The sequence below is a fragment of the Petaurus breviceps genome, unplaced genomic scaffold, assembly GCF_028583685.1.
Source record: "Petaurus breviceps papuanus isolate PSGF00001 unplaced genomic scaffold, PetGlider_PUasm1.0 173, whole genome shotgun sequence".
Classification (NCBI taxonomy): domain Eukaryota; kingdom Metazoa; phylum Chordata; class Mammalia; order Diprotodontia; family Petauridae; genus Petaurus; species Petaurus breviceps.
Window position 1 is genome coordinate 16,641,032 of NW_027185759.1, and position 14,529 is coordinate 16,655,560.

Genomic DNA, 14,529 nt, shown 5'->3' on the forward strand with positions numbered 1-14,529 from the left:
GAAAAAGGTCAGCACCCCGAACTTCAGAATATACAGACAGAATTATCAAGACAGAAACAGATCAAGTATACAGTTTCCAAACTGTCCAACCATTACATCCATACCAAATCAACATCTGGGTTTTTCAAAGCTGAGGGGGATCTCTCAACAATGGCTTCCCAGGATCCAGATCAAATCACAGAACACTTCTCAAAGTGAGCCCCAAAACAAAGCTACACATCAGGGCTTATATAGCCTTCTCCTGGCTCAGAGAATGTACAACCTTATTGACTCACTGGCCAATCAAGCCTCCCACCCCAGGCTCCAGGTGCACTTTAGCCTAGGGGCAGGGAAGATCTTTAAAATTTACATTCCCATTACAGTATGTATGTGTGTGTCTGTGTGTATGAGTGCATGTGAGTGTGTATACGTGTGTGAGTGTGCATGTGTGTGGTGTGTGTATGTGTGTGTGTGAGTGCTTCTGTGTGTATACATGTGTGAGTGTATGTATGTATGTGTCTGTGTGTATATGAGTGCATGTGAGTGTGTGGTGTGTGTGAGTGCTTGTGAGTGTATATGTGTGTATGAGTGCATGTGATTGTGAATGTGAGTGTGGTGTGTGTGTGTGTGTGTGTAGCAGGGGCAGGAGCGGAGGGGAAGCACATGGTGGTTGTTATTATTGTTTACTCCTGTCCAACTCTTCACGACCTCTTGGACTGTATTGTCCATGGGGTGTTCTTGGCAGAGATACTGGAATGGTTTGCCATTTCCTTCTCCCGTGGATTAGGTCCAAAGAAGTTAATTGATTTACCTACCCAAGGTCACACAGCTTGTATGTGTCTGAGGCTGAATTTGAATTCAGGTCTTCCTTACTCCAGGTCCAGCACTACATCCACTAAGCCATCTAGCTACTTCATAATATGGCCACACCTGCACTTTAGGAAAATCACTTCAGTGGCCGACTGGAACTTGGATTGGACTGGGAGAGACTTGGGGCACACAGACCCACCAGCGGCTATGACAATAGTCCAGGCATGAGGTGAAGAGGGCTTGTGCTAGAGTGGGATGATGTCAGGGAAGGGATCCTATGTGAAAGATGGTACAAAGTGGAGTGTCTTATTCATGGGACAACCAGGAGGTCAGTGTCACTGGATTGAAGGGGACATGTTGGGGAGTGAGGTATAAGAATACTGGAAAGGCAGTAGAAGGCTAGGTTATGAAGGGCTTTGAATGCCAGTTTAAGTAGTTTTTACTTGCCCCTGGAGGTGATAGGGAAGCATTGGAGTTTATTGAGTAGGGGGTAGCATGGTCACCTGAGAGCCATAGGTCTTGGCAACAGACTGGATGTGGGAGGTGACAGGCAGTGAGAAGGAGGACAGATGACTCCTAGATTGGGAACCTGAGTCACTGGGAAGATGGTGTTTCCCACCCCAGTAATAGGGAAGGTGGGAGAGAGAGAGGATTTAGAGGGAAACATAATGAGTTCTGTTTTGGACATATCAAGATTTAGATGTTTATCCAGACGTCCCACTGGAGATGTCTGAAAGGCAGTTAATGATGTGAGATTAGAGGTCAGCAGAGAGGCAGGGGCGGAATGAGTAGACTGGAGAATCATCAACATAGAAATGGTCATTAAATCCGTGAGATCTAATGAGATCAATTGAAGTTGTAGAGAGGGAGAAAAAAAGAGGGCCCAGGACAGGACCCCAAGGGACAACTATGGTTAGAAGGTGTGATCTGTAAGAGGATCTACCAAAGGGGACAGAGGAGGAGCAGTCAGAGAGGGAGGAGGAAAACCAGGAGAGAGCAGCATCCCAAAACCCTAGACAGAAGAGAGTATCAAGGAAAAGGCTGCTTAATAGTGTCAAAGGCTGAAGAATCACATCAGTGAGTCCTTTCAGCACCAATGCAAGGCATCTGTCTCAGGTAGGCAGCTCACCAGCCAACTTCCTAATGATTTCAAGCAGAAACTCACTACTTGTTATTTCAGTTCTGTCCTTTCTAGTGTAAAGTAAAATAATAGAATCGAGTGGCTCTGCCATCCCTCCATTATGTTATCACTGTCCCATCTACCCTAACCTTAGTTCCTATCCAGTCTTGGAATCTTGATTATAGTATGGGGAAATTCATCAAGAGGCCTTTGATTAATTGGTTTTCCCCAGCCTAGTTGATGATATCACAGATCATACGGGACAATAGACCATGAAGAACTTAAATGGGCATAAGGAAGTATCCATGCTTTGTTAATCCTTTAATGTATGAAAAAGTTCTCCAATCAAATTACTCTGGAATTCAGGGTTGGCTACAGGTTAGGCAAGGGCTCAGCTAGGCCCCTTGTGTGTGCTCAAGAGCAAGACACATTTCTAGGCAGTCATTTGAGCCTGAAGATGTCTTACAGGAGTGTGAACTCTGGCTTGAGAAGAGAGCTAGATAAAGGAAAAGAACCCCATTTGGAAGAACAACCAGGTTCCTTGACTCTTGGGGAAGGGAATGAGATTTCTTTCTCCTACCCACAGACCCTCACCAGTCATAGCATCATCATGCCTTGGCGCTACATGCCCAGTGGGAGATACTGGGACAGGCAGGAAGCAGTATCACATAACCTTTTACAAACTAAGTTATGGGATTATAAATTCAAAACTAGAAAAGCCTCAAAGATCATATAGTTCAAACTTTACATCTTATGGACGAGGAAGCTGAGGTAGCTGCTCAATGTCACACAGATACTCAAACAGGAAAGGCAGAACTTGGACCCAAGTCCTGTGAGTTGTGTACTTCCCATCAAATGGATGGGTTCTGTTCATTTCACAGCTACCACAGTGGCCTCCTTCCAGCAGAGCACCACATGCCCAGTAGGGAGAGGGCACACAGGGGAGAAGCACAGGCTTACCACCAGAAGAGATGGACAGCTGGGCTTTACGGCAGCAGAGATAAGGGTGGTCTCAACCATCTGTGTTCCCTAAGCATGAGCCTTTCTATTAGTGTGATTTATATGCTATCGATGGGCTCATATTTCGATCTGACACTGTATAAATTTGTGGGAGAGTGATCCTGAGGTGGGGGGGAAGGAGGATGTTTTGTGACAATTGTTCTTAGCTCAGCTTCCTAAGCCAGCTCAGGAAATACCTTTGCTTTGGAATAGGTAGGTGGCCTAGTAGATAGAGTGCTGGGCTAGGGACACTAGCTGTATGACAGTCACTTATCCTTCGTCAGCTTTGAGACTGTGATAATCCATAATTCCCAGGGTTGTCACGAGGATCAAAAGAAACAGTCTCAGTAAAGCATGTTGCCCATCCTTAAGCACTATACAAACATTCTCATCATTATCATCATCGCTCATTGCGCCACCTTACTGGCTGTTATCCGTAAGTGCACCAGTGGGGGCTCGTGAGCACGGTCCCATAGAATGCCTTGAATCAGGAGTAGCAACATCTCTGATGAGGTCAAGTACAAGTTAGGGAGTGTTCCAGGGGTGTAGCAACACTACCCTAGAATTAAAGCACACTATTCCAATGGAAGTCCCCTATCACTATAATATCGTATTTCTGTACTTGGCTTACAGCCCATTACCCAAATTCCTCATCTATTTCCTCTTTTTTCAAGTGGGATCTAATATGCTTTGATGACAAGATCACTTCTCTTCACCCCAGGGCTCTCTACTATACTTCCCCTCCTTCTTCCTTAATTTCCTTTCTTCTTAATATACAGTTGTAGTGCCCCCCCCCTTTACCTAGGCTGGGTTTTTTGAAATTGGGATACTCATCAAGAGCCATATTTCTGCTATGGATTTCATCCCATCAAATCTCAGAGAAATTACAAGGTCAAATGTGCCTCCTTGCATTAAGACCTTGGCTTTGGCTTCTTAGTTATTTAAGCTTTGTGCCTTTGGATACAGAAATGTGAGGCCAAGGATTACTGCTGTAGGACTGTATGTTCTGTGAAAGGAATGATAGCAGCTTATGTGCCCATAGTGCTTACCATGGGCCAGGCACTGTACTAAGTGCTTGACAATTATTATCTCATATGATTCTCACAACAAGACTGGAAAGTAGGTACCATGATTATCCCCGTTTTACTCATGAGGAAACTGAGGCAAACAGACTTTGACTTGCCCAGGATGACACAGCTAGAAAGTATCTGGGGCCAGATTTGAACTCAGGTCTTCCTGATCCAGACCTGGTACTCTATCCAGCATGGTTCCTAGCTGAAACTGTACAAAGAAATGACATGGGCTGGCATGGAAAATGTCATCAATGCCAGAACAAAAGGACATATCAATGGGGCAACTGGGGCTGTGGAGGGGAGGTTAAAGGGGCCCCTGCCTTTATAAAGTAGGACCCTCAGGCCCAGGGGTCATGCAGGATCCGTTGGAGGCTTGCTTCCAAGGAAAGCACTAGCATTGAGGAGAACTGACCCTCTGCCTTCCTTCTTCCTTGAATGACATTATGTTATAATCCTGTCTCTCAGTACAGAATGTAAATGGATGATGGGAAGGAACGAGAAGAATTCATGCAGAATTCACAGCACCTGCGCTGGTCCCAGGGAATATGAATACAAAACTGAGAAAGCCCCTGCTCTTCAAAGGGCTTGCACTCGGATGGGGAGATGGTACCTCCAAGGAAGTCAGGGAAGTAAATGGTGAGGGGAGCTATAGGGAAGGAGATTAGCTCAACCTTTCCAGTGGCCACGTTTGTTTTTATTCCAGAACTGAAAGGGCAGGGGGAAGAAGGTACATGCCAGGCAAGAAGGATGGCAAGGTCCAGTGGCCTGGAGGGTACAGCAGCAAGCAGGGTAGATAGGCGGGGCAGCAGATGATGGTGTGTCAGTGCCCCCACCTCCCTGCACTATGGAGCATCTCCTAAGCACTGATTATGTTGTGTGTGCAAAATCCACTCCCAGACATTCCTCTCATATTCTTTGGTGTCTCTGTTGCCAGTGACTGGGAATAGTTCCTTCCTTTCATTCTCTTCTTCCATCATTATATGAAGAGCAGGAGAGCCTCCTTCCTCCAGGGTCACCTATCTCTGGTCATTCAGAGCTCAGTCACTGGAGCACAGCAGCAGAGTACATCAGAGCAGCCCTTCATGGCATCTATTAGTCATGGCATACTTTGCAGTGCAAATGGACTCTGGGCTTTTTTGGGGAGAGGGGGGAAGAGGGGAAAATGATCATATCCGCATCTATACTTAACCATTTGATATGACAGCCTGAATGCCTCTCCCTCTGCCTGCTTCTTCTTCTTCTTCTAAATTTGGCACCAGCCACTGATATTTCAAACTTAGCACGAACATTGAGTTACATGACAGAAAAAAGGGGTGATGTTTTTATACTTTCGTCTATTTTAAAAGTGACTCAGTGAGACAAGGTTGGGTTAAATCAGTGCCCCCGGTTTAGTACCTCTCCCTGGTTTCTCCAAGAGAAGTTGTGGACAGAAATTCATTCATCAAATGAGGACCAGAAATAAATCTTTTGGCATACCACCCTCTGCCCCATACTGTAAGCAGTGGGTGATGGCCAAGCACTGGCCCTAAAATACAGCTGACTAGATCTTTAAAAATATCTTCCCTTATCTGGCACCATGTTCTGGGGAAAACTTGATTATTCAATTTAATTCAGCAGACATTAGTTACCTATATGAGTCAGGCAGTGCTGGCCACTGGAGAAACACAGGAAAAATGAGGACACAAGTGAAGCAACACATCACTCAGCTAGCTAATGTTTGAGGCAGGATTCAAACTCAGCTGCTTATAGTACTACAAACTAATACACTTTTTGTTCAATTGTGTCTTACACTTCTTGAACACTTTGGGGGTTTTCTGGTTTGCCATTTTCTTCTCCAGCTCATTTTACAGAGTAGGAAACTGAGGCAAACAGTGTTAAGTGACTTGCCCAGGGTCACTCAGCTAGTCAGTGTCGGAGGCTGGATTTGAACTCAGGAAGAAGAGTCGCCCTGATTCCAAGCTCAATTCTCTCTATCCACTGCACCACCTAGCTGCCCTAACATGAAATAATTATCTATTTGTCACAGAGAGGATCATTATCTGACATTAACAACGTTTTTCCAAAAATATTATTTATATTATTTTAAAAGTCTCTCATCTGGCATTCAAAGCCCTTCATAAACCATCCCCCCTTCCTCTCTCACCCCCAGGCACTGTTACACACTGACTGCCTTGTTCTTCCCAGCACTGGGTACTTCCACATACATAGAATTCTCTCCCTCCCCTTTCTGCTTCCTGCCTTTGCCAGCTTCCTTCAGGTCCCAACTAAAATTCCACCTCTGCAAGAAGCCTTTGTTGATCCCCCTTAATTCTAGTACCTTCCCTCTGAGATGACCTCCAACTGCACCTGTCTAGAGCTTGTTTGTTCGTAGTTGTTTGCATGCTGTCTCCCCCATGAGCCTGCGAGCTCCTTGAGGGCAGGGTCTGCCTTTTGCTTTCCTTGGTGTCTCTAGTGCTCCATATATAAGAGATGCTTAATAAATATCTATGGACTGACTGACTTCAGACCTTCCATAACCCCAGTCTTGCTCTCTGTGTAACATTTGATTCTCTATTTTAGCAAGTTATTATCAATTCTATTGGCTTGTAACATACCTGCTTAATATTTCTGAATTTTAATTTGGAACCAAAGAGACAAAAGTTCAGAGGCTGGTTCCTTATCCCTCCCCCCGCCCCAAGCTCCATTCCCTTGAGTGTCCAGCTTTTATGACACTAAACAAGCTCAGTGATGGCATTTAGGGAGGGGGGGCTCTCCTTGTGACTCCCATGAATGCCTCACCTTCAACAATGGCCTAGGTAGCCAGGTGGCACAATGTATAGGGCTGTGGACTTAGACTCAGGAACAGTTAATTGATAAGCATCAATGATGTACCCACTTTGTGCCAGGCACTGTCCTAAATACTGAGAGTAACAAAAAAAGTAAAAAACAGTCCCTATCCTCAAGGAGTTCAGCACGGTCTGATGGGGGGAGACAACATGCTAACAATTTTGTACAAACAATATATACTGGATGAATTGAGATAATCTGCAGAAGGAAGGCACTAGAAATAAGGGGGATATAACAAATGACTCCTGGGAGAAGGTGGGCTTTGAACATGGAATGAAGGAAGCCAGGGAAGCCAGGAGATGGAGATGAGGAGGGAGGGGATTCCAGGCCTGGGGGACAGCCAGAGAAGATGCCTTTAGTTGGAAGATGGAGTGTCCTGTGCTGGGAAAAGTCAGGAGGCAAAGACACTGGATAATAGAAGACTTGGGGTGGGAAGGGAAGGGAAGGGAAGGGAAGATTAAGGTATAATCAGAATGGAAAGGGAGGAGGAGGACAGGTCATGAAAGACTTTGATTCCAAACAGAGTGTTTTCTGTCTGATCATGAAGCTGATGAGGAGACATTGGAGTTTATTGATCAGTTAATGGGGGAGTTAGGAAGAGAAGAACATTTTGAGGAAAAGATGACAAGTTTGGCTTTGGACATGTTGAGTTTGAGAGGTCTATGGAACCTTCAATTCCAGATTTCTGATAGGCAGTTGTAGCCATGAGGCTGAAGGTCAGGAGGAAAGTGAATGTATATAAGTGAGAACCATTAACCCAGAGAGGGTAAGTGAAGCCATGGGGGCTGATGAGATCAATAAAGAAAATAGTATGGAGAGAAGAAAAGAGCACCCAGGAGAGAGGCCTGAGGGACAACAGTAGCCAGCGGGTGGGACTTGGACAAAGATCCCGCAAATAGGAATAAAGCTGCCCTGTGAGCAGACCGGAAGGAGGAGAATCAGGAAGAGAGGCATCATGACAACCCCGAGAACAGAGTATCCAAAAGAGAGTGGTCAACATTGTCAAAGGCTGCTAAGAGAAGACTGAGGATCGATACACAGCCAATGGTTCTAGCAAATAAGAGATTATCGATCACTTCCAAGAGACTGAGTGATGTTGTGGAGACCAGATTCTAGAGAGTTGTTCATCCTTCATTCTCCAAGAGGACCAGTGACCGCACAGAGCCATCCTGACTTGTGCATGAATTGGATTCAAGGGAGGCAGGGTTGAGAGGACCCACTGACTGCACAGAGCCATCCTGACTTGTGCATGAACTGGATTCAAGGGAGGCAGGGTTGAGAGGACCAGTGACTGCACAGAGCCATCCTGACTTGTGCATGAATTGTATTCAAGGGAGGCAGGGTTGCACAAAGTCATCAGCCTCACTCTCTTGTCCAGAGCCATCAAAGTCCAGTGGCAGGACAAAATGTCAGGACAAGCGGTGATGGCCCAGGATGCAGTGGATGACCATGGCATCTTCCATGTCTGCCTAAGCTCCTAGAGTTCCACATCACCTGCTTCAGTCATTGAATGAATTGTTCTCATCCACTCATTCCACTGGGGAAAGTCTTCACATGCTTGGGTAGACAGCACCCTAACTCACCAATGGCTTCCTCCTGGGTTAGCTTCCCTCAGTCTGGTTCAGTCCATCTGCCGAGAAGGCTTTGCCAGGGGTATGGCTGTTCCAACTTCTTGGAGCCACAAGTGAGAGTTGGGTGGGCACCGAAGGTGCATGAGAAGCCCTGAAAAGGGCTGGTCTACCCTGAACACCCCATGCACCCAGTACAATGCCTGTCACAGAGTAGATTTTACCTAGATGTGAGCTCCTCGAGTACAGGGGCTGTCTTTTGTTTCTTTTTATATTCCCACCACTTAGTACAAAGTGGATGCACCAACTGTAGACAGCTTCCTCAAGGAGGCAAGCATAAAAGGGAAGAGGGACACAAGATTATAGGTCGACGGTATAGACTGAGGCTCAAAGGAGGGCTTTGAGCATGGGGGAGACACAGGCACACTTGAAGGCAACAGGAAACAGCCTGAGAACAGGGAGAATTTAAAGACAGGTAAGAGAGTGGGGATGCTGGAGAAGGTGGAATGGAAGGGGATCGCTTGTGTGTATGGAGGGACTGGTCTCAGCAAGAAGGGTCATCTCCGAGTGTGAGAAGGATGGAGGAAGAGCTGGTGCAAGGAAACATCTGGGGGATGTGAGATGAGGAGGAAGGCAGAAGAGAGAGGTCACAGCTGAGCTCAAGACAAAATTAGAAAAATCTGATTAGTGAGAGATGATAGAGGCCACTCACTATGAGCAGCCATCAGAGGTCATAACACTGGATTGCCAGGGATCTGAGTTTTCCTAAATGGCCTAGAAGGGATAAAACCAGGCATCAATGGGTACAAAGAGTACTTCAATGACATTTATAGATCTACAAACGTAGGTTCTGGTCTAAGAGCAGGAGTGAAGAGAGGCACTGTGCTACAGTGTATGGGAAGGGAGGAAAGCGGGATGTGCTGGATTTAGGGTAAGAGCTGTGTTCAAATCCTGCCATTGTCACTTAATATCTGTGGGGCTTTTTGTGGTGGTGGTTCAGTCATTTTCATTTGTGTCTGACTCTTCGTGACCCCATTTGAGGTTTTCTTGGCAAACATCTTGGATTGGTTTGCCATTTCCTTCTCTATAGATGAGGAAACTGGGACAAACAGGGTTAAGTGACTTGCCCAGGATCACACAGCTAGTAAGTGTCTGAGGCCGGATTTGAACTCAGGTCTTCTTGACTCCAGGTCCTGTGCTCTAACTGTGACACCTAGCTTTCCTATGTGGCTTTAGAGAAGTCCCTTAACCTCTCTGAGTCTGTTTCCTACTTTGACCTCTAAGATCCCTTCTAGCTCAAAACCAACAATCCTATGATTTTGAATTGCAAAAAAACACTTGATAGGAATGGGCAATGTATAGACTGCTGGGCCCACAGTCAGAAAGACCTGAGTTCACATCTGGCCTCAGACATTTACCAGATATGTGACCCTGAGCAAGTCACTTCACCTTATTTGCCCCAGTTTCCTCATCTGTAAAAGGAATTGGATCCAGAAGGAAATGGCAAACTACTTCAATATCTTTGCCAAGAAAACCCCAAATGGGGTCATGAAGAATCAGACACGACTGACATATAAGCAACAATGGGAATGGGCTGCCTGGGAAGGAGATGGCTTCCCCTGCAAGATTCCCAAAAAGAGGATGGATGAGCAGTCCTTGGGACAGGCTTCTTGTTCACGGCTGGGGAGAAGCCCAGGTGGGCCAGGTGGCCCAAGGCTCCATCCTCCTCTGAGATGCCTGCTCAGCCGTCTGAGCCTCCTTTGCTGATGTGGTTTCTTTTCTGAAGAAGATTTTTAAATCCGTTGGAATTTGTTGTTTTTTCTACTTTTACACATTGTCTCCCTGAGGTCACCAGGTCATTGCTCAACAGAAAGGAAACTGAAACTGGATGAGACTATACTGTGTGGCCAAGGTCATGTACCAAGACCAGCTGACTCCTGACTCGGAGCTCATGTCCCCTTCCACAAACGAGGCTCAGTACCAAGCAGGGAAGGCTGGGCTCATATGTCAACTCTGGATACTCCCTACTTCCCACAAGGCTCTGCACACAGTTACAAAATGCTAGTAGCTGACTGACTCACCCACCGTTTCTATGAAGAAAATGTTTTCAGTGTTCCAAATGACCTGTTTTTAAATGAACTCTGGGGAGATGACCAACCTCCCTTAGAAAATTGTGTCCTGTCCTGGAGGCTGCAGTTCTAGGCCATTGATAAGCTGGAGAATGTCCAGAGGAGGGCAACAAGGTTGGGAAAGTGCCTTGAGCAAATATCGTGGGATCTGGGATTGAAGGAGGGGTCTGTTGGAGACTGTTCAAAATGCCTGCAGAAGGCACACGGTTAAATTTTCAGTGGGAACATTTGTACATCAGAAATGGGCAAATTGCTACAAATCAGGGTTCAAGGTATTGTTTTATTGATTGTCTAGATTAAGGAAGTGGTTGAATGTTAATACAACTTAAATTTCTTTTCTTTCTTCTTTCCTTCTTTTTTCTTCCTTCCTTCTTTCCTTTTTTTCTCTTGAGAGCTGCTGTTAAACATTTACCCACACACTACTGGGGTATAAGGAACTGGAAATCTTTAACCCTTGGAAGAGAAGACTCAGGGGGTTGGTGACTAACTGACATGCTAGCTTCTCTTCAAGCATTTCAGGGAATCACAGAATCATAGATTTCAGAATGGAAGGATCCTCAGGCACCACCAGCAAGGCTCTCCATGCTCTGTCTGAAGACTTCCAAGCCAGGAATTCACCTCTTCAGACAGCTTTCATTGGTAGCAAGTTGTCCCTAATAGTGAGTCTAAATCTGTCTCTTTGGAATTTGAAGGGCTGCCTGCCACACAAGAGGCACCGCCTTGTGCCGAGTGGCCCTACAGGAGCAAAGGTTACAAGCTACAAAGAGGCAATTTTAGGCTTGATGTCAGAGCGAAAACCACCTTCCTACCTCTCAGGGCTGCCCCAAATGCCTTTGCATGACTATTTCCTTGGAGACCTTTAAGGAGTGCTGGGTGACCATAGCAATGCTAAAGTGGGGGTTCCTAACTAAATGTGGGACTTTAGCTGACACTTGATGGAAACCAGAAGGGAGAGATGAGAAGGGGGAGAGCTCCAGGAATGGCAAATAATGAACAAATGTGCCTGGAGGCAAGAGACAGGTGCCATGTTTGAGGATCAGCAAGGAGGTCAGATCACAGAGAATGTGGAGCTGCCTAAGGTTGTAGGAAGACTAGAAGGTGGGAGGTAGGTGGTAATGAAAGGTTTTAAAAGCCAAAGAGAGAATTTTTATATTTGATCCTGGAGGAAATAGGGAAGCATTAGAATTGATTGAATGGGTGACAGGGCGGGAGAGGGACATAGGCATTCAGTCTTTTGCTTTAAGATTAATTTGCCAGCTGAGTGCAGGATGGATTGAAGCAGGGAGAGACCTGAGGAAGCTAGAGCAACCAGCCCCCTACAGCAATAGTCTAGGCATGAGATGCTAAGACCCTGCCCCAGGGTGGTGGCAGGGTCAGAGGACAGAAGGTGTACTTGAAAGCTGTTCCAAAGGTAAAAAGGATAGGACTTGAACTAGAAGAGTGAGTCAAGAATGACACCTAGGTTCTAGCTTGGGGCAGGGATAGGGAACCCAGGCACCAGTTATCCTCAGAATCTGAAATGAGAGCAGAATGGGAACTCAAGGCAGGACGAGGTACTGGAAGAAGGACAGAGGGAGGAAAGTGGGCAGGGGCAGGGAGGAAGTGTGTAAGTGTCTTGAAGAACAAGTCTAGATGACTTTCCCAGGGCTCTTCCCTTGTTCTCCCTCTCCTCTCCCTTCTCCTTTGCTACAGAGGGTGGGAAGGGCTAGGTGACATGTCACAAAATCAGAGAATCTCAGACTTGGAAGGCTCCTAAGTAATCTAGGCTAACCTATACCTGATAAAGACTCTCTCCTGAGATATCCCACAAGGCTAACCATCCAATCTTTGTGTGAAGAGGATGTCTCCCTACTTCCCTAGGCCCCCCTACGGATAGCTCTGCTCTTTGGGAAGTTTTCAATTATAATATCAAGTCTCTAAGGGCCTCTTCTCAATTTCCACCCACAGCTTTCACTCTGCCCCTGAGGCCAAGCCCAACAAGTCAAATCTTTCTTCCTTGTGATAGTCAGGGGTGGGGAACCTGTATAGTCCTTCAGATTCTGGCGGGCAGCCTCCCTGCTCTGCCCCCAAGCCTCTCTCCATGGTTCTTCATAAAGCATGAATTTGAATCTCTTCACTTTCCTGATGACTTTCCCCTCATTCAAGGATTCTTAACCCTTTGTAGGCCTTGGCTCCCTCTGCTGAAGCCTATGGATCCCTTCTCTGAACCAGGTTATACATGCAAAGGCAAAGGAAGGCAAAGGGTACTGAAAATAAAGGGGTAATGTGTTTTCTGCTCCAAGGTCCCAGACTCCCTGAAATCTATCCATGGACCCTTCCCCAGGTTAGGTAGTCAGTCCTGTGCTAAATGCTGTGCCCCTAATCAGCACCAAACCAATTCACCCCCAAATGGTGCTGCCCAGAAATGGACGCAGTAATCCAGATGTGGTTTGATTAAGAAGTAGAGGGGGCCTGACCCTTCTTTACTGCTATTCATTTATACTACCTTAGCTCTCTTTTTAACATTTCACTAGGCTGGTACTTGTCTGAAATAATCCTTTGCCCATTTTTCCTCCTTTTAAAAAGAAAGGGACCTTCCTTCTAGCTAGGTGGCACAGTGGATAGAGCACTGGGCCTAGAGTCAAAAAGACCTGAGTTCAAATCTGGTCTCAGACACTTCCTAGCTGTGTGACCTTGGGCAAGTCATTTAACCCTGTTTGCCCCAGTTTCCTCATCTGTAAAATGGGCTGAAAAAAGGAAGTGGAAAACCACTTCAGTGTCTTTGCCAAGAAAATCCCAAATGGGGTCACAAACACTTGGACAGGACTGGACAACAGTAACCACAAACAAATAAGAATGAGGCAAATTATTCTGCATAGGAATCAGATTCTATGCCTATGGGCCATCAGACAAAGAAACAGAATTATAAGATCAAAAGATTTAGGGTGGAAAAGAAGCTAGGCTCCTTGAACCAAGCCCTAGGAAGTTAAATGACCTGGCCAAGGTCACCCTGCTAGCAAGTGGCAAAATCAGGATTTGAACCCAGGCCCACTGGCTCCAAACCCACATATAGGCATATATTACAATGAAAGAGAGTGTAGAAGTGCTGAGTGCTGGGTGCTGTAACCCCTATGATGTCACTACACTGAACCTCCTCTCACTGCATGCTCTACAAAGCAGAGGGAAGGGAGGATGTTGATTTGTAAAGTTCTTTAAGGCCCGAGGATGTGGGAGAGTCTGTGGGAGTCTCTATCGGGATCCATTCTGGGAAACGTCAAGGACCAAAAAAGCCCAAGCTCTGAAGCATGTGTCTAGAAAGATAAAATTGTCGCCACCTAAACTGCATCTCTCTGCCCACACAAAAGCACTAAAAATGTAGGAGCGCAGCACCTGTTCACAGAATTATGAATCGAGCAGCCTCGGTTCCCCTGCGAACTTTCTCAATAGCTCCAGCATCACTTCTGTTCTCAGAGCACTTACATAACAGCACTTCCTCGAATATATTAGATCTTCATCAGCAGAAACGCTGGTTTAGCTGATGTACTTCCCAACAGCAGCTTCCGCCAAAATGAGGATTAGCAAAGCACCTTGGAGTTCAGGGAAGAGGCGGTGAGTGAGCCCCGTGACCCTGCAGAGGGAGGCTTGGTCCAGGAGGGGAGGCGTTGCAACTCCTATGTGTCACCCACTGACTTGATTTCACTTGCACTGACCACCTTAAAATTGGTTCCTACTCCCCTGGGAAGTGGGGGATTGTACTGAGTTCTGGGAAAAGAATTTTAGGAAGGACATTAACAAACCAGCATGACCAGAGTGGGGTCAACGCGTAGGCTGAAAGGACTTGTCTTTGAAGAATCACTTAAAATACCTGAGGATCGGGGCAGCCAGGTGGCTCAGGAAGAGCACCGGCCCCAGAGTTGGGATGACCTGGGATCGAATCCGGGCTCAGACACTTAGCACCCACCCAGAAACACCTGGTCAGGTAACCTTGAGCAAGTTACTTAACCCCAATTGCTTAGGGGCGGCCAGGTGGCTCAGTGAGTAAGAGC